The following is a 20591-nucleotide window of genomic DNA, read 5'->3' as shown; positions in this document are numbered from 1 at the left end:
ACAGGAAAGATTATATACATTTGGAGAATCTATTTCAATTTATCTATAGCACTTCCAGCGGCTATGTTTTCTTCCATGCACTGTGCTCTCCCCAAGGCCAAATAATCAACACTTCTTATTATTAATTAAATGGATTGTGGTCAGTAACCCCATATGTGGTTATTGTGCAGGTAGCAGTGGATCCTCATTTAAAAGTTGCATCATACTGCAGCACAGCTTGCGGGATGCTGCGGAATGTTATGGCAAGTTGGAGTGCATAACGTCATAGTATTTTACTGTTAGCCTTTGTTGCCATTAATGCTAGTTCGACCACCAGAGGGCATCTTTGAGGACGTCTTTATGAAGCTTGTTGGTGCTTGCTTAGTTTTCCAAATAATCCTACAAGGTCCATGCAGGCCAGACGTTTCGATTGCTGTACCCTATCCGAAAGAGCATATTCCAATGTTTTTAACGAACCTAGTTTTGCCAAACAACACAAAATGTTTTACAGATGGTCTCTCTTTCAAAATATAAAGTTACAGCTCCATGCCTACTGATGACAATCAGCAAATACTGATTTGGGGAAAATATCCTTTCTATTGTATTCTGTTATATTCCATCATATTCATATTGTAAAGGGATGGGGAATATAAGCATGTGATGTCTGCTAAATTAACAAGTTAAATAATTTGACATGGCGCAGCCATAGCCTCAGCTACTATAGCACAGATAAATACATCTTAAAACATGCTATTCTGTTCTTTTGAAATAAATTGTCTTAGTACCATGTTTTTTATGACCTCCCTAAACAAAATATTAATGGATTTCTTTGTGATTGTGTATATTAGTTTGATTTATTAGACTGGCAGCTATTGGTAGGCTACTCATCCAGTCCCGGCTATTCTACTGTTAATATGCATATGGTGCAGCAGACCTTCATGTCTTTTATGATATTTATCTCAATGTAGGCCTACTGCTAGAGTGTAAAATACACATATTTAGGAAAAGTCAGGGGCAGGTGGGTTCAAGGTTTTTATTGAAATTAAGTTACTGAAATGACATGGAGCTGTAGGCCTAAGAGTCCTGTTTACTGTAGCTGTTTTAGCGTTACTTACTTATTGGCATAAAGGCCTACTTCAATATATAGTATATCAACCAATCATTTATTAATTTGTGCATGTCATCACACAGCATACAAGTCCTCCATATCTTTAAATACAGTCAAGCATTGTAGTTATAAAACGAAGTAACAAAGGGATCCTTGAATAATTAAACAATGAATAAACCACAACATGTTGGCTAAAGCGATTGAATGCATTTGACTGTTTTTAATATTGGCTGTACTACAGACTTTAAAACCTTTTTTTGTTAGAACAGACTATATGGGATTGATTTTTTTGTAAATTATTATTGTATTTGTTGTGCTGTTTATACTGTTAGTTTTGCTTGATTAAATTGATTAATATTATGGCGTTTCTATTCCAAGAAAAACAAAAATGCATTTTACAGTAGCCTATGTAGGCCTCAGGGTTTCTGTTAGGAAAATATGGCGCTGTACAACTTGACGGGTCGGGAGTAGGCCTAGGAGTAGACTGCAAGTGAAGGGCAAAATAATCCTAACATTTCCACAGCCTAATTGTAGGCTAACCAAAATCCAAATGGAAGTTCAGTGAAAATAAAAATCGGATTGATTTATCAAGACCAGTCCCCATGCTTGTCTCAAAGCAGCGTGAAAGGCTGCTGAAATAGTTGACCACACGCGGGTAGGCTATTGCTTCAAATCCTATTATAACAATTGGATGACTTTGGGTGTTTCAGTAAGCAACTATTTGTTGCCTTCAATTGCATTAGCCAACTTTATTCCAATATTTCCGTCATTCAGTGATATTTATTCCCATTGCAATTCATTATGGATCCATCCCGTCAAGGGCGGATGGCTTCGTTAGTATTCCAATTTATTGGAACGGCTGCTTAACCATTTACACCTGGCCCACAGCATTGTTGCGTACTACAGTACAGTGCACTTTAATTCCATTCTCCGCCTGACTCTCTACCAATGCCACCAGATGCTTATTTCTATTGTTGTTATCTATTCGGTAACATTCCACATGTAAATGTAATAAATAAAACATACATTAAATAGCTCAGGTCTTGGAAATATGTGAAACCTTTTTTTGTAGTTTTATTTCTCTGTGCTTAGTAGCCGAGGCTTCATGGCTTCACCATCAACTTGTTAATTTAGCAGACATCACATGTGTATATTCAGTCAACACATATACAGTGAGGGAAAAAAGTATTTGATCCCCTGCTGATTTGGTACGTTTGCCCACTGACAAAGAAATGATCAGTCTATAATTTTAATGGTAGGTTTATTTGAACAGTGAGAGACAGAATAACAACAAAACAATCCAGAAAAACGCATGTCAAAAATGTTATAAATTGATTTGCATTTTAATGAGGGAAATAAGTATTTGACCCCCTCTCAATCAGAAAGATATCTGGCTCCCAGGTGTCTTTTATACAGGTAACGAGCTGAGATTAGGAGCACACTCTTAAAGGGAGTGCTCCTAATCTCAGTTTGTTACCTGTATAAAAGACACCTGTCCACAGAAGTAATCAATCAATCAGATTCCAAACTCTCCACCATGGCCAAGACCAAATAGCTCTCCAAGGATGTCAGGGACAATATTGTAGACCTACACAAGGGTGGAATGGGCTACAAGACCATCGCCAAGCAGCTTGGTGAGAAGGTGACAACAGTTGGTGCGATTATTCGCAAATGGAAGAAACACAAAATAACTGTCAATCTCCCTCGGCATGGGGCTCCATGCAAGATCTCACCTCGTGGAGTTGCAATGATCATGAGAACGGTGAGGAATCAGCCCAGAACTACATGGGAGGATCTTGTCAATGATCTCAAGGCAGCTGGGATCATAGTCACCAAGAAAACAATTGGTAACACACTACGTCGTGAAGGACTGAAATCCTGCAGCGCCCGCAAGGTCCCCCTGCTCAAGAAAGCACATATACAGGCCTGTCTGAAGTTTACCAATGAACATCTGAATGATTCAGAGGAGAACTGGGTGAAAGTGTTGTGTTCAGATGAGACCAAAATGGAGCTCTTTGGCATCAACTCAACGTGTTTGGAGGAGGAATGCTGCCTATGACCCCAAGAACAGATTTACATTATATTTTAGTCATTTAGCAGACGCTCTTATCCAGAGCGACTTACAGGAGCAATTAGGGTTAAGTGCCTTGCTTAAGGGCACATCGACAGATTTTTCACCTAGTCAGCTTGTTGATTAGAACCAGCGACCTTTCGGTTACTGGCACAACGCTCTTACCCACTAAGCTACCTGCCGCCCCCGGGACTATCCCCACCATCGAACATGGAGGTGGAAACATTATGCTTTGGGGTGTTTTTCTGCTAAGGGGACAGGACAACTTCACCGCATCAAAGGGACGATGGACGGGGCCATGTACCGTCAAATCATGGGTGAGAACCTCCTTCCCTCAGCCAGGGCATTGAAAATGGGTCGTGGATGGGTATTCCACCATGACAATGACCCAAAACACACGGCCAAGGCAACAAAGGAGTGGCTCAAGAAGATGCACATTAAGGTCCTGGAGTGGCCTAGCCAGTCTCCAGACCTTAATCCCATAGAAAATCAGTGGAGGGAGCTGAAGGTTCGAGTTGCCAAACGTCAGCCTCGAAACCTTAATGACTTGGAGAAGATCTGCAAAGAGGAGTGGGACAAAATCCCTCCTGAGATGTGTGCAAACCTGGTGGCCAACTACAAGAAATGTCTGACCTCTGTGATTGCCAACAAGGGTTTTGCCACCAAGTACTAAGTCATGTTTTGCAGAGGGGTGAAATAGTTATTTCCCTCATTAAAATGCAAATCAATTTATAACATTTTTGACATGCGTTTTTCTGGATTTTTTTGTTGTTATTCTGTCTCTCACTGTTCAAATAAACCTACCATTAAAATTATAGACTGATCATTTCTTTGTCAGTGGGCAAACGTACAAAATCAGCAGGGGATCAAATACATTTTTCCCTCACTGTATGTTAAGAATATAACAGAACATTTTAAGTTTCTCTTAGAATAAAAACCTTAGTGTAACAAGAGTGTAACGATCTCGGTTCGACAGACACTGGAAGACGGGAAGCCAGGTGATGATTTAATAAATAAAAGACATGGAACAAAACACGAACAGCGTCTGGACAGGGGAAAAGAAATAACATCATTGCAGACACAGGGATCAAACTGGGGAACAGACAGATATAGAAGGTGCAATCAACAAAGTGAAGGAGTCCAGGTGAGTCCAATGAGCACTGATGCGTGTAATGATGGTAACAGGTGTGCGTAATGATGGGCCCTCGGGCGCCAGGGAGGGGGAACGGGAGCAGGCGTGATAGTACCCCCCCCCTCTAGGGACGCCTGAGCGAGCCTGACGGGCTGGCCGAGGCATGGGAGCCAGACGAGCCGGACGAGGAGTGGGAACCAGTTGAGCCTGACGGGCCAGCTGAGGCGTAGAAGCCTGGCAAGCCGGCTGAGGCGTGGAAACCTGACGAGCCGGCTGAGGCGTGGAAGCCTGACGAGCCGGCTGAGGTGTGGAAGCCTGACGAGCCGGCTGAGGCGTGGAAGCCTGACGAGCCGGCTGAGGCGTGGGAGCCTGACGAGCCGGCTGAGGCGTGGAAGCCTGACGAGCCGGCTGAGGCGTGGGATGTGAGCCTGATGAACTGGCTGAGGCGTGGAAGCCTGGCAAGCCGGCTGAGGCGTGGAAGCCTGACGAGCCGGCTGAGGCGTGGAAGCCTGACGAGCCGGCTGAGGCGTGGAAGCCTGGCGAGCCGGCTGAGGCGTGGGATGTGAGCCTGATGAACCGGCTGAGGCGTGGAAGCCTGACGAGCCGGCTGAGGCGTGGAAGCCTGACGAGCCGGCTGAGGCGTGGGAGCCTGACGAGCCGGCTGAGGCGTGGGAGCCTGACGAGCTGGCTGAGGCGTGGAAGCCTGACGAGCCGGCTGAGGCGTGGAAGCCTGACGAGCCGGCTGAGGCGTGGAAGCCTGACGAGCCGGCTGAGGGGTGGGAGCCTGACGAGCCGGCTGAGGCGTGGGAGCCTGACGAGCCGGCTGAGGCGTGGAAGCCTGACGAGCCGGCTGAGGCGTGGGATGTGAGCCTGACGAACTGGCTGAGGCGTGGAAGCCTGACGAGCCGGCTGAGGCGTGGGATGTGAGCCTGATGAACCGGCTGAGGCGTGGAAACCTGACGAGCCGGCTGAGGCGTGGGATGTGAGCCTGATGAACCGGCTGAGGCGTGGAAGCCTGACGAGCCGGCTGAGGCGTGGGATGTGAGCCTGATGAACCGGCTGAGGCGTGGAAGCCTGACGAGCCGGCTGAGGCGTGGGAGCCTGATGAGTCGGCTGAGGCGTGGGATGTGAACCTGATGAACCGGCTGAGGCGTGGGAGCCCGACGAGCCGGCTGAGGCATGACGTGGGATGGGAGCCTGCCGAGCCGACTGAGGCAAGGAAACCTCTCGAGCCAGCTAAGGCGTGGAAGCCCGACGAGCCAGCTGAGGCACCCCCAGATCCTTCGGCAGCAGCACACGAACCCGACGTCACCAAAAAAAAAAAAAAAAAAAACGTCCTGATGCTTCCAATATTGGTGTCTGCATTCTGTAACGATCTCTGTTCGACAGACGCTGAGAGACAGGGTGATGATTTAATAAATAAAAACCATGGAACAAAACACGGACAGCATCTGGTCAGGGGAAACGAAATAACATCAATGCAGACACGGTGATCAAACTGGGGAACAGACAGATATAGAAGGGGAAATCAACATAGTGAAGGAGTCCAGATGAGTCCAATGAGCGCTGATGCGCGTAATGATGGTAACAGGTGTGGGTAATGATGGGCAGCCTGGCGCCGTCTTGAGCCAGGGAGGGGGAGTGGAAATTCAGTTCATTAAAATTCAATTGTAATACATTTTGTTACTCTCGTTCAACTCCAAATCGCTTTTGCATGTGCGCCAAAGGAATTAACTTGAAATAACATGATATAGGTTAATTAAATAATTTAAAGGAAATTTTAGATTATTTATTAGCCTAGTGGATATAAGTAGTTTAGGCATTTGATGTGAATTAGGCCTCATGTAAAATCATTGTCAAAAGCGCATAAGATATTGTTGCATGACAAACAGGTGCTGTTAGATTACAATATTATTTTTGTGCCTGTTTGGAACAATGTAAACAACACTAAATAAATGATAAGCAATACCAGAGAGTCTGTTCTAATGAATATATATATATATACAGTGGGGGAAAAAATATTTAGTCAGCCACCAATTGTGCAAGTTCTCCCACTTAAAAAGATGAGAGAGGCCTGTAATTTTCATCATAGGTACACGTCAACTATGACAGATAAATTGAGAATTTTTCTTCCAGAAAATCACATTGTAGGAGTTTTTATGAATTTATTTGCAAATTATGGTGGAAAATAAGTATTTGGTCACCTACAAACAAGCAAGATTTCTGGCTCTCACAGACCTGTAACTTCTTCTTTAAGAGGCTCCTCTGTCCTCCACTCGTTACCTGTATTAATGGCACCTGTTTGAACTTGTTATCAGTATAAAAGACACCTGTCCACAACCTCAAACAGTCACACTCCAAACTCCACTATGGCCAAGACCAAAGAGCTGTCAAAGGACACCAGAAACAAAATTGTAGACCTGCACCAGGCTGGGAAGACTGAATCTGCAATAGGTAAGCAGCTTGGTTTGAAGAAATCAACTGTGGGAGCAATTATTAGAAATGGAAGACATACAAGACCACTGATAATCTCCCTCGATCTGGGGCTCCACGCAAGATCTCACCCCGTGGGGTCAAAATGATCACAAGAACGGTGAGTAAAAATCCCAGAACCACACGGGGAGACCTAGTGAATGACCTGCAGAGAGCTGGGACCAAAGTAACAAAGCCTACCATCAGTAACACACTACGCCGCCAGGGACTCAAATCCTGCAGTGCAGACGTGTCCCCCTGCTTAAGCCAGTACATGTCCAGGCCCGTCTGAAGTTTGCTAGAGTGCATTTGGATGATCCAGAAGAGGATTGGGAGAATGTCATATGGTCAGATGAAACCAAAATAGAACTTTTTGGTAAAAACTCAACTCGTCGTGTTTGGAGGACAAAGAATGCTGAGTTGCATCCAAAGAACACCATACCTACTGTGAAGCATGGGGGTGGAAACATCATGCTTTGGGGCTGTTTTTCTGCAAAGGGACCAGGACAACTGATCCGTGTAAAGGAAAGAATGAATGGGGCCATGTATCGTGAGATTTTGAGTGAAAACCTCCTTACATCAGCAAACGTGGCTGGGTCTTTCAGCATGACAATGATCCCAAACACACCACCCGGGCAACGAAGGAGTGGCTTCGTAAGAAGCATTTCAAGGTCCTGGAGTGGCCTAGCCAGTCTCCAGATCTCAACCCCATAGAAAATCTTTGGAGGGAGTTGAAAGTCCATGTTGCCCAGCGACAGCCCCAAAACATCACTGCTCTAGAGGAGATCTGCATGGAGGAATGGGCCAAAATACCAGCAACAGTGTGTAAAAACCTTGTGAAGACTTACAGAAAACGTTTGACCTGTGTCATTGCCAACAAAGGGTATATAACAAAGTATTGAGAAACTTTTGTTATTGACCAAATACTTATTTTCCACCATAATTTGCAAATAAATTCATAAAAAATCCTACAATGTGATTTTCTGGATTTTTTTTCTCATTTTGTCTGTCATAGTTGACGTGTACCTATGATGAAAATTACAGGCCTCTCTCATCATTTTAAGTGGGAGAACTTGCACAATTAGTGGCTGACTAAATACTTTACCCCCCACTGTGTGTATATATATATATATATATATATATATATATATATATATATATATATATATATATATATATATTTAAAGCCTTTAATTAAGCATAGCAAAGTTTAAAAACAGTTGGATTTGTGAAATTGCTTTATCCGACATTTTGTGGTTGCATGAGGCTTGGTGATCACAGAATCAGTAGGATATTAAACAAACACTCAAACAGGCAACAGAAGCAGGAACAGAAGCATAGGGCTGAGTGACTCACTCATTACTGGCATTCGTTCAAAATAAGTTATATTATAATGCAGGGATTTGGGCCTGCAGACACATTCTTTCTGATTGACTTTAGCATATGCAGTCTCTCTCCTCTTGCTACAGCTCATTTCATTTGAATTAGTATGTGGACTATAATACATTTATATATTTAATTTAATTTAATTATCACTGGATTTGTAGGGGTAGATGCATTTTTCATTAGGGCAAATCAGGTCTATGATATTGAGTTAGAAATTTAAAACTTCAGAGGACTGAAGCCTCGAATACATTGCGAGTTTGCCCTTTTTGGCCATTAGGCTACACTTTACAATAGGACTCAACTCTGACTGACTGCAGCATCTATCGGTAGTCTAAACCGTGGCACAAATTGGGGGATTTTTCACATATTTTCGAAAAATTGGATACTTGTGCCTTACAGCTCATTACATAAACGGAGTGGGAGAGTGCAGCTCAAAACTGCAGATAACATAAGGCCAGCTATTGTGAAAGAAACTTGTGGTCTTGTTGATTTCCTCTATCACTTCAAGAGGCCCATTGTCCACCTGGTAATTGTGTGGTTCCAAAGGATAAAGCGTCACCTGGTTTCAGCTAGAAGCAAGCTGCGAGCCTGTGACCAGGCATGGTGGATGACATCCTTTTCCTGCACAGCAATTTGAAGAAATCCAGTGATGAATGGACTGTTTTTGAAGTTATTATTTTAGTATATTTGTCTAATATTAGAAGGCTCTTTAAAGTGTCAATGTGCTGCATTGCATTGTGAAAATATATTGTTCTTATTTCTTGGCATGGTTTCTTTTTAGCCAAATGTTGAATAGACATGCAGACAAATTAATTAATGCAGGAAAATAGCAATAATAGCCTACTGTCTGTAGTCATAAAAACAATTAGGCTAAATAAATTGATGTCATTTTGAATGGTAACAGATCGGATCTCGGAACTCATTAAGAGGCGGCTTCCATCTTCAATATAATTATTAATTCAGAAGGTTAAGCCCATAGGATTTGGGCCTGCAGTAAATTATATTAGATTACTAGGTTCATTTTTCATTAGGTTATAATAATCCATGCCATCTGGGACTGTTATAAAGTCCAAAAGTTATGGGCGGAGTTAGAAAGTTGGCTGTCAGAAGTATTTCAATGGATACTAACTTTTAATCCGTCTGTCTGCATACAGTGGCTTGCGAAAGTATTCACCCTCCTTTGCATTTTTCCTATTTTGTTGCCTTGCAACCTGGAATTAAAATTGATTTTTTGGGGGTTTGTACCCCCAAAGTCAATACTTTGTAGAGCCACCTTTTGCAGCAATTACAGCTGCAAGTCTCTTGGGGTATGTCTCTATAAGCTTGGCCCATCTAGCCACTGGGATTTTTGCCAATTCTTCAAGGCAAAACTGCTCCAGCTCCTTCAAGTTGGATGGGTTCTTCTGGTGTACAGCAATATTTAAGTCATACCACATATTCTCAATTGGATTGAGGTCTGGGCTTTGACTAGGCCATTCCAAGACATTTAAATGTTTCCCCTTAAACCACTCGAGGTTTGCTTTAGCAGTATACTTAGGGTCATTGTCCTGCTGGAAGGTGAACCTCCGTCCCAGTCTCAAATCTCTGGAAGACAGAAACAGGTTTCCCTCAAGAATTTCCCTGTATTTAGCGCCATCCATCATTCCCACAGCATGATGCTGCCACCACCATGCTTCACTGTGGGGATGGTGTTCTCGGGGTGATGAGAGGTGTTGGGTTTGCGCCAGACATAGCGTTTTTCCTTGATGGCCAAAAAGCTACATTTTAGTCTCATCTGACCAGAGTACCTTCTTCCATATGTTTGGGGAGTCTCCCACATGCCTTTTGGCGAACACCAAACATGTTTGATTATTTTTTTCTTTAAGCAATGGCTTTTTTCTGGCCACTCTTCCGTAAAGCCCAGCTCTGTGGAGTGTACGGCTTAAAGTGGTCCTATGGACAGATACTCCAATCTCCGCTGTGGAGCTTTTCAGCTCCTTCAGGGTTATCTTTGGTCTCTTTGTTGCCTCTCTGATCAATGCTCTCCTTGCCTGGTCCGTGAGTTTTGGTGGGCGGCCCTCTCTTGGCAGGTTTGTTGTGGTGCCATATTCTTTCCATTTTTTAATAATGGATTTAATGGTGCTCCGTGGGATGTTCAAAGTTTCGGATATTTTTTTATAATCCAACCCTGATCTGTACTTCTCCACAACTTTGTCCCTGACCTGTTTGGAGAGCTCCTTGGTCTTCATGGTGCCGCTTGCTTGGTGGTGCCCCTTGCTTAGTGGTGTTGCAGACTCTGGGGCCTTTCAGAACAGGTGTATATATACTGAGATCATGTGACACTTAGATTGCACACAGGTGGACTTTATTTAACTAATTATGTGACTTCTGAAGGTAATTGGTTGCACCAGATCTTATTTAAGGGCTTCATAGCAAAGGGGGTGAATACATATGCACGCACCACTTTTCCATTTTTTTTTCATTTCACTTCACCAATTTGGACTATTTTGTGTATGTCCATTACATGAAATCCAAATAAAAATCCATTTACATTACAGGTTGTAATGCAACAAAATAGGAAAAACGCCAAGGGGGATGAATACTTTTGCAAGGCACTGTATTTCAAGACATGGCAAATAAGGGTGCAGTGAGATACCCTATGGATCTTGAAAAAACGTATACTTAAAAACTGAAAATCAACCAATGTCAGCCTTTAAATGCTTTATTATCCAAATGTTGAAAGTGCTTGGGCGATGGTGAGAAACAAAATGGTGCAGTTTGAGTCCATGTGCCGGAGAGTAATGCAGGCGCTGGAGATGGGGTGTGAGCAGGTGGGTCTGGGCAGGTGTGATGTAGTTGTCATTTGTATGTGTATGTTTTGAACTGTCAAAAAATAAATACAAAAATCGTACAAAAAAAATTCTAACTGTCGCAGCATAAGCTCAAAACTTTTAATTGAGGAACCACTGTAGGCCTACTGTTACAATAATATTTAAAATAATATACAGTATCAGCAAGTAGCCTACAATTACAAGTGAATCATTTCAGTAAGTCAACGAACAAGTGTTCCTATCTAATCACTTATTTTCTCCTGTTTAGCCAATAGTGGTCTTATCTATATTGTTATACAAACGATGTAGGCCTAATGGCCTTTTTAACCAAGTTTCTATATTCATAAAGCTAATAAGACAATATTTTAAATGACTTGAATAGCCTATGGGAAAGGTATAAAAACGCGTATTTGCATCAGTAGCCTAATAAGGGTTTCCCAAACTCGGTCCTAGCACTACTACACAGCTGATTCAAATATCCAATTCATCAGTTGAATCAGCTGTGTAGTGCATCAGAAACGTATTGGAAAGTTCAGGAAAACATCAGTGAAGCTCATCAGGTAACAGGCCTAATTGTGTGTGTGTAGAGAAGATCTGCATTTCTTTCAATTGTGGTTTTGTCAAAGTCCCTTCTAATGTCTCCTACGCGGCTGGTGAGCATTGTAGAGGGAAACAGAAAACATGTAGGCCTACGTTTTCATGAGAGTTTTACCTTTCAGGAATGGGGTCATGGCTACTACACGAGTGAAGAGCAAAATAATCCACTAGGCATAATATGCTAGCAAAATGTTCTGATCAGTCCTGCTAATAGATGAATAAACTAGACTAATGATCATCAGCACTCACCTCAACTTAGCTAACATTTCCCAGCGTGATTGTAACCAAATATCCAAACGGAGATTCAGTGAAAACAAAAATCTGACATTGATTGATTTATCAAAACAAGTCCCCATGCTTGTCTCAAAGCAGCGCAATGTAGGGCCGGCGCCAGAACAAATCAGTTGGACGGGCATTTTATTTCCATAGGGGGGCACGTTTTTTTCACGGGACCTCCTATTTCTTTATGTGTTTTATAGTAAAGACAACTGTAAAAATGTTTTACCTTTTAATGTGGCATGAACACAACCAGTCATGTTGTTTTTATCTGATTGTCAAACAAATCACTTCAAAAAGTAGGTTACCTTCGCATTTTTGTCCAAAATAATTCCAGTATGCGAACAGTGCACTCGACAAATTTCCTTCAATTCGCAAGTGGCTGAAACTATGTCACCAGAGAAAGCCTGATGCTGTCTTGCCAAAAAGAGTATGCCATTCCAACTAAGTGGCGCATTCAGTTGAATATTTGTTCTTTACAGCATCTTAGCAGAGAAAAAATATGCGGGGCTAAAGTCCCGAAAGCCCCGTCCTGATGACGTCCCTGCTGTATGTCAAGGAGTCTCCCCTCCCACAGTATGTCATATAACTTACAGTACCATCTTCTTAACCTTATTACGTTCATCTGGAATATTTGGAATTCAGGTAGTAATTCTGAATAATCATTAAATATACAGTATCAATGTGGTTACACACAACTAGGATTTTCTACTTGCAGCAACACTAGTGGATAATGCTGGAAATACCGGTAAAAGCACAGTGCCTCTATTTCTGCACCAAAAAGCAGGGCCCTACTCATAACAAATGTAATTTTGTAACCATGTCAAATCTTCTCATCTGTAAATGTTCCTTTCAACCTACAACACATACTAGTCAAATTCAGTCAGACTCAAAAGATTTGTTGACATCGATTATTGAATTCCCATCTATACTTTGCCCTCTCTTCCCTTTCATCTTGTCTGTATGTTGCAATGGTCATGTATACCCAGCAAACATGACCCCATAGGCCCCATGTGGGTATTTAGTAGGCAATGTTTGCTAGGGCTAGCCCACACCGAGCCCAGCTACTTCATAATATAGCGGCAGGGACTCATTCGAATATTTGGCCAGCCTACATGGGGCCAATATTTTAACCAGCATTGGGCCCACATCGTGCCAATGTGGGCATCAGGGCTAGCTCTAGTTTTTTGGGGGCCCTAAGCGAGATTTTGTTGGGGGGGGCCCGTCTTGACGGCGGACAGCAAAAATGTAAGTTTTATTGTTTATTTCCTGCAATTCTACACATTTTGCCATGGGGCGGAGAGACATTTTTGCAGCTGGGGGGGATGGAGTGGGTTTAAGCCGGGGGATGGGGGGGGGTTCTACTAAGCTATATGGAAATGTTTTAAGAAGGTCATACCAAGGATCATTTAGCTATTTGATTTGGAATTTTAGGACTCCTTGAATAATTTTTTGGGCCTTACTGCTATTAGCCCATACAAACGTATTGAACAACAAATAGTCCCAAAAAAGTATCAAAAGGAAGTTTGTTCTGAAGTGTCTGTCCTATATCTGAGAGATATAAGAAAGATCAGGAAACATGTTATTTTTCTTTACATGTATTTAACCCCTTATTTTTGGCACTAAAAAGTGTCCATATATACCTCCATTAATTTTTTCAACTTGTACCGGGGGACCTTCAGAGGAGTCTTGTGAGTCCTGGGAGCATCCTAGAGCAAAACTGACATGTACTTGTTTGTGAGAGTCTCACCTTTCCACAGAGGGGTCATAATAGGGTGTAGCCCAAACTGTTCGGACGCTACAAACAGAAGTTGGCAGATGGGCTGTACCGACTTCAGACGAGGCCCAAGACGCTTGCGGGGGTCGTAGACCAAAACGGAGAACAACATCGTGTTCGTGAGAGTCTCATCTTTCCATAGAGGGATCGTAATAGTTCGGACGCTACAGACGATTTTGTGAGAAGACCGATTTTTGGGACGTCTCATGGTCTGACAAACACCGCCCTAGCTCTGTCACCTTTCACCGCTGATGCGGAAGTGCGACATCGGCGGATGCGGTAGATTGAGATGCATCCAATGATATCTCTAGCTTAAACTGATGGATTTTTATGGGGATTTTTGAATTATGATAATTCGATTTAGGGGGCACAGACATCAACCGTATCAAGTTTTTTGCAGTTTTATCCATTTTGCCATAGGGCGGAGAGAACATTTAGCAATTTAATCAACTTAATGTGATTCTACTAATTTTGCCATGGGGCAGATAGACATTTTTGCAATTTTGCCATGACTTATGCCATGTTAATGAAGTAAGAGTGACTAACAAAATCAATGGAGGCCCCCTGGAGGTCAGGCCCCTTGGGCACGTGCGGTATTCGGCCATGATTAATACACTGAACAAAATATAACTGCAACATGTAAAGTGTTAGTCCCATGTTTCATGAGCTGAAATAAAAGATCCCAGAAATTTTCCATACGCACAAAAAGCTTATTTATATCAAATTTTGTGCGCAAATTTGTTTACATCCCTGTTAGTGAGCATTTCTCCTTTGCCAAGATAATCCATCCACCTGACAGGTGTGGCATATCAAGAAGCTGATTAAACAGCATGATCATTACACAAGTGCACCTTGTGCTGGGGACAATAAAAGGCCACTCTAAAATGTGCAGTTTTGTCACACAACACAATGTCACAGATGTCTCAAGGAGCGTGCCAGTGGCATGCTGACTGCAGTTATGTCCACCAGAGCTGTTGCCAGAGAATTTAATGTAAATTTTTCTACCATAAGTGGTTTTAGAGAATTTGGCAGTACGTCGAACCTGCCTCACAACCTCCAAATCCGGCTTCTTCACCTGCGGGATTGTCTGAGACTAGCCACCCGGACAGCTGATGAAACTGTGGGTTTGCACAACCGTAGGAATTCTGCACTAACTGTCAGAAACCGTCACAGGGAAGCTCATCTGTGTGCTCGTCGTCCTCACCAGGGTATTGATCTCACTGCAGTTCGCCGTCGTGGCCGACTTCAGTGGGCAAATGCTTACCTTTGATGGCCACTGTCATGCTGGAGGTTTCCAGGTTTCAACTGTACCGGGCAGATTGCAGACAGCGTGTATGGCGTGGTGTGGGAGAGCGGTTTGCTAATGTCAACGTTGTGAACAGAGTGCCCCATGGTGGCGGTGGGGTTATAATAATAATAATAATATGCCATTTAACAGACGCTTTTATCCAAAGCGACTTACAGTCATGTGTGCATACATTTTTACGTATGGGTGGTCCCGGGAATCGAACCCACTACCCTGGCGTTACAAGCGCCATGCTCTACCAATTGAGCTACAGAGGACTACCCATATGATGGGCAGGCATAAGCTACGGACAACGAACACAATTGCATTTGATCAATGGCAATTTTAATGCACAGCGATACCGTGACGAGATCCTGAGGCCCATTGTTGTGCCATTCATCCGCCACCATCACCTCATGTTTCAGCATGATAATGTACACAATTCCTTGAAGCTGAAAATGTCCCAGTTCTTCCATGGCCTGCATACTCAACATACATGTCACTCATTGAGCATGTTTAGGATGCTTTGGATCGACGTGTACGACAGCGTGTTCCAGTTCCCACCAATATCCAGCAACTTCGCACAGCCATTGAAGAGGAGTGGGACATCATTCCACAGGTCACAATCAAGAGCCTGATGAACTCTATGCGAAGGAGATTTGTGTTGCGCCGCATGAGGCAAATGGTGGTCACACCAGATACTGACTGGTTTTCTGATCCACGCCCCTCCTTTTTTTTTAAAGGTATCTGTGACCAACAGATGCATATCTGTATTCCCAGTCATGTTAAATTCATAGATTAGGGCCTTATGAATTTATTTCAATTGACTGATTTCCTTATTTGAACTGTAACTCAGTAAAATCTTTGAAATTATTACGTGTTGCGTTTTATATTTTTGTTCAGTGTATAATTTTAGATAACTGGCTAGACTAACTTACCAATCAAAAAATGGTTAGCTGACATGGCTAATTGAGTGAATGTCAGTGACTGGCAAAACAAGAGAAAAACTGCTGATGCACAACCAAATTTTGAGCTTGTACCTTATGTATTCTACTATTCTAACTCTCAACAGTAAACTGAGACCCCGACTGAGTTCCCCCCCTAGCGGCCAGAGGCCCTAGTGTTGCTTATGCCTGGAGCATGCCTGGTGGGCATGTTTGCTTGGTACTTACTGTAGGTCATCTTGCAATGCACATAGATTCTCACTCAGGTACAGTACATTTTAACGTCACGGGATATAATGCACAGGGCCCTGAAGTGAAGACCCTATTCAAACAAGGATGCATGTTTGGATGCATGTGCTCAGCAAAACAAAGTTAAAGGGTGGCTGAACTTCCTGATTTGGCCTAGTTTTTCGGCTTGGTCATTAAGATTCGCAGCTGCCATAACTGAAGCCAAAAAACAGTTGTCTTGGAAGGGGTGGTTTAACGTGGGTGTCTTGTGTGTGTGAGTGTGTGTGTGTGTGTTCACACGTGGTAAGTGTTCGTACATTCACTCTGCCAAAACAGTACACAGTTACAGTCACTCACCCTTCTAGATGATCTGATTAGACGGTTTCAAGTTTTGTGTCTTGAAGTCGCCTTGGCTAGCTAGTGCTAGCCAACTTCTTTCGCCAATTAGCTTCAGCCAGCTGGTGTGCGACCATGGCAAAGTTGGTTTGACATTGGATAGCCTATCTCTGGGGCTAGTTAGGGACTGTCAATAAATGACTCAATGTAAATGGGACAATATTTTCATGTTGCACATCTTTTAGTTATGTTATTAAATGCTTTCAATATTTGTATATGAATTTCTACAATGTATAGTTGGTTTGAGGTTTTCAGTCATTGAGATTTGGAGCTATTAACATTTTAAAATTTTATCCCATGTACATTGTGTAATTTACTAATGGTCCCTTACTAGCCCTATAGGGATATCGAATGTCAAACCAAATTGACCATGGACTTTTTTTTTTTGTGGGTAGATCAGCTTTAATATTGCAGATAGATTGTAACTTCCATCAATGTAATTGTCTGCATCACTTCCAATCCCCCATATGTATTTTTTTTCTCGCAAAAAAAAAAGAATATATATATATATATATATATATGTGGGTTCGATTCCCACGGGGGGCCAGTATGAAAATGTATGCACTCACTAAACTGTAAGTCGCTCTGGATAAGAGCGTCTGCTAAATGACCAAAAAAAGATATATACATATACACATACAGTTGAAGTCGGAAGTTTACATACACTTAGGTAGGAGTCATTAAATCTTGTTTTTCAACCACTCCACACATTTCTTGTTAACAAACTATAGTTTTGGCAAGTCGGTTAGGACATCTACTTTGTGCATGCCACAAGTAATTTTTCTAAAAATTCTTTACAGACAGATTATTTCACTTATAATTCACTGTATCACAATTCCAGTGGGTCAGAAGTTTACATACACTAAGTTGACTGTGCCTTTAAACAGCTTGGAAACTTCCAGAAAAGGATGTCATGGCTTTAGAAGCTTCTGATAGGCTAATTGACATAATTTGAGTCAATTGGAGGTGTACCTGTGGATGTATTTCAAGGCCTACCTTCAAACTCAGTGCCTCTTTGCTTGACATCATGGGAAAATCTAAAGAAATCAGCCAAGACCTCAGAAAATAAATTGTAGACCTCCACAAGTCTGGTTCATCCTTGGGAGCAATTTCCAAACGCCTGAAGGTACCATGTTCATCTGTACAAACAATAGTATGCAAGTATAAACACCATGGGACCAGGCAGCCGTCATACCGCTCAGGAAGGAGACGCGTTCTGTCTCCTAGAGATTAACGTACTTTGGTGCGAAAAGTGCAAATCAATCCCAGAACAACAGCAAAGGACCTTGTGAAGATTCTGGAGGAAACAGGTACAAAAGTATCTATATCCACAGTAAAATTAGTCTTATATCGACATAACCTGAAAGGCCGCTCAGCAAGGAAGAAGCCACTGCTCCAAAACCGCCATAAAAAAGCCAGACTATGGTTTGCAACTGCACATGGGGACAAAGATCGTACTTTTTGGAGAAATGTCCTCTGGTCTGATGAAACAAAAATATAACTGTTTGGCCATAATGACCATTGTTATATATGGAGGAAAAAGGGAAATGCTTGCAAGCCGAAGAACACCATCACAACCGTGAAGCACGAGGGTGGCAGCATCATGCAGTGGGGGTTATGTGGATATATTGAAGCAACATCTCAAGACATCAGTCAGGAAGTTAAAGCTTGGTTGCAAATCGGTCTTCCAAATGCACAATGACACCAAGCATACTTCCAAAGTTGTGGCAAAATGGCTTAAAGGACAACAAAGTCAAGGTATTGGAGTGGCCATCACAAAGCCCTGACCTCAATCCTATAGAACATTTGTGGGCAGAACTGAAAAAGTGTGTGCGAGCAAGGAGCCCTACAAACCTGACTCAGTTACACCAGCTCTGTCAGGAGGAATGGGCCAAAATTCACCCAACTTTTTGTGGGAAGCTTGTGGAAGGCTACCCGACAGGTTTGACCCAAGTTAAACAATTTAAAGGCAATGCTACCAAATACTAATTGAGTGTATGAAAACTTCTGACCCCACTGGGAATGTGATAAAATAAATAAAAGCTGAAATAAATAATTCTCTCTACTATTATTCTGACATTTCACATTCTTAAAATAATGTGGTGATCCTAACTGACCTAAGACAGGGAATTCTTACTAGGATTAAATGTCAGGAATTGTAGAAAACTGAGTTTAAATGTATTTGGCTAAGGTGTATGTAAACCTCCGACTTCAACTGTACATATACACATACATATAAATACATATACATACATATATATACACACATATCCTTCTTAAAAATATATTTCCCTTTATTACTTTACAACCCCACCACCCCTTCCCTAATCGGAGTAAACTAGTGAACAACAATGCTTAGGCCTCTACTTCCAGCTTATATAGTGGGTGAAAAAAGTATTTAGTCAGCCACCAATTGTGCAAGTTCTCCCACTTAAAAAGATGAGAGAGGCCTGTAATTTTCATCATAGGTACACGTCAACTATGACAGACAAATTGAGAATGTTTTTTCCAGAAAATCACATTGTAGGATTTTTTATGAATTTATTTGCAAATTATGGTGGAAAATAAGTATTTGGTCACCTACAAACAAGCAAGATTTCTGGCTCTCACAGACCTGTAACTTCTTCTTTAAGAGGCTCCTCTGTCCTCCACTCGTTACCTGTATTAATGGCACCTGTTTGAACTTGTTATCAGTATAAAAGACACCTGTCCACAACCTCAAACAGTCACACTCCAAACTCCACTATAGCCAAGACCAAAGAGCTGTCAAAGGACACCAGAAACAAAATTGCAGACCTGCACCAGGCTGGGAAGACTGAATCTGCAATAGGTAAGCAGCTTGGTTTGAAGAAATCAACTGTGGGAGAAATTATTAGGAAATGGAAGACATACAAGACCACTGATAATCTCCCTCGATCTGGGGCTCCACACAAGATCTCACCCCGTGGGGTCAAAATGATCACAAGAACGGTGAGCAAAAATCCCAGAACCACACGGGGGGACCTAGTGAATGACCTGCAGAGAGCTGGGACCAAAGTAACAAAGCCTACCATCAGTAACACACTACGCAGCCAGGGACTCAAATCCTGCAGTGCCAGACGTGTCCCCCTGCTTAAGCCAGTACATGTCCAGGCCCGTCTGAAGTTTGCTAGAGTGCATTTGGATGATCCAGACGAGGATTGGGAGAATGTCATATGGTCAGATGAAACCAAAATATAACTTTTTGGTAAAAACTCAACTCGTCGTGTTTGGAGGACAAAGAATGCTGAGTTGCATCCAAAGAACACCATACCTACTGTGAAGCATGGGGGTGGAAACATCATGCTTTGGGGCTGTTTTTCTGCAAAGGGACCAGGACGACTGATCCGTGTAAAGGAAAGAATGAATGGGGCCATGTATCGTGAGATTTTGAGTGAAAACCTCCTTCCATCAGCAAGGGCATTGAAGATGAAACATGGCTGGGTCTTTCAGCATGACAATGATCCCAAACATACTGCCCGGGCAACGAAGGAGTGGCTTCGTAAGAAGCATTTCAAGGTCCTGGAGTGGCCTAGCCAGTCTCCAGATCTCAACCCCATAGAACATCTTTGGAGGGAGTTGAAAGTCCGTGTTGCCCAGCGACAGACCCAAAACATCACTGCTCTAAAGGAGATCTGCATGGAGGAATGGGCCAAAATACCAGCAACAGTGTGTGAAAACCTTGTGAAGACTTACAGAAAACGTTTGACCTGTGTCATTGCCAACAAAGGGTATATAACAAAGTATTGAGAAACTTTTGTTATTGACCAAATACTTATTTTCCACCATAATTTGCAAATAAATTCATAAAAAATCCTACAATGTGATTTTCTGTAAAAAAATGTATCATTTTGTCTGTCATAGTTGACGTGTACCTATGATGAAAATTACAGGCCTCTCTCATCTTTTTAAGTGGGAGAACTTGCACAATTGGTGGCTGACTAAATACTTTTTTTCCCCACTGTACATACTATATACACTTTATCGACACAGTCAATTTTACAATAATTCTATTTTATCTGTTTTTACTCCTGAACTTCCTCTACCCTCAACCTCTCCGATCATTTTCATGATGTCCATCCGGTTTGCTTCTATATCTTTCTAACTGTGCT

At 42.4% G+C, this 20591-nt stretch overlaps 1 protein-coding gene across 1 annotated transcript in view; it reads right to left on the bottom strand.

Moving 5' to 3' along the window:
• LOC123491681 (solute carrier family 2, facilitated glucose transporter member 9-like) overlaps positions 1-16497 on the bottom strand; it is a 92552-nt gene extending 76055 nt beyond the window's left edge. Inside the window, exon 1 of the mRNA XM_045223321.1 lies at positions 16423-16497. The gene's annotated coding sequence lies outside the window, so the exon portion shown is untranslated. The remainder of the gene's footprint in view (positions 1-16422) is intronic.
• Positions 16498-20591: the final 4094 nt, after the last annotated feature.

This window comes from Coregonus clupeaformis, chromosome 10 (genome assembly GCF_020615455.1).
Source record: "Coregonus clupeaformis isolate EN_2021a chromosome 10, ASM2061545v1, whole genome shotgun sequence".
Classification (NCBI taxonomy): Eukaryota; Metazoa; Chordata; class Actinopteri; order Salmoniformes; family Salmonidae; genus Coregonus; species Coregonus clupeaformis.
The sequence above is the reverse complement of the archived record's forward strand: the minus strand, read 5'-3'. Positions and strand labels throughout refer to the sequence as shown.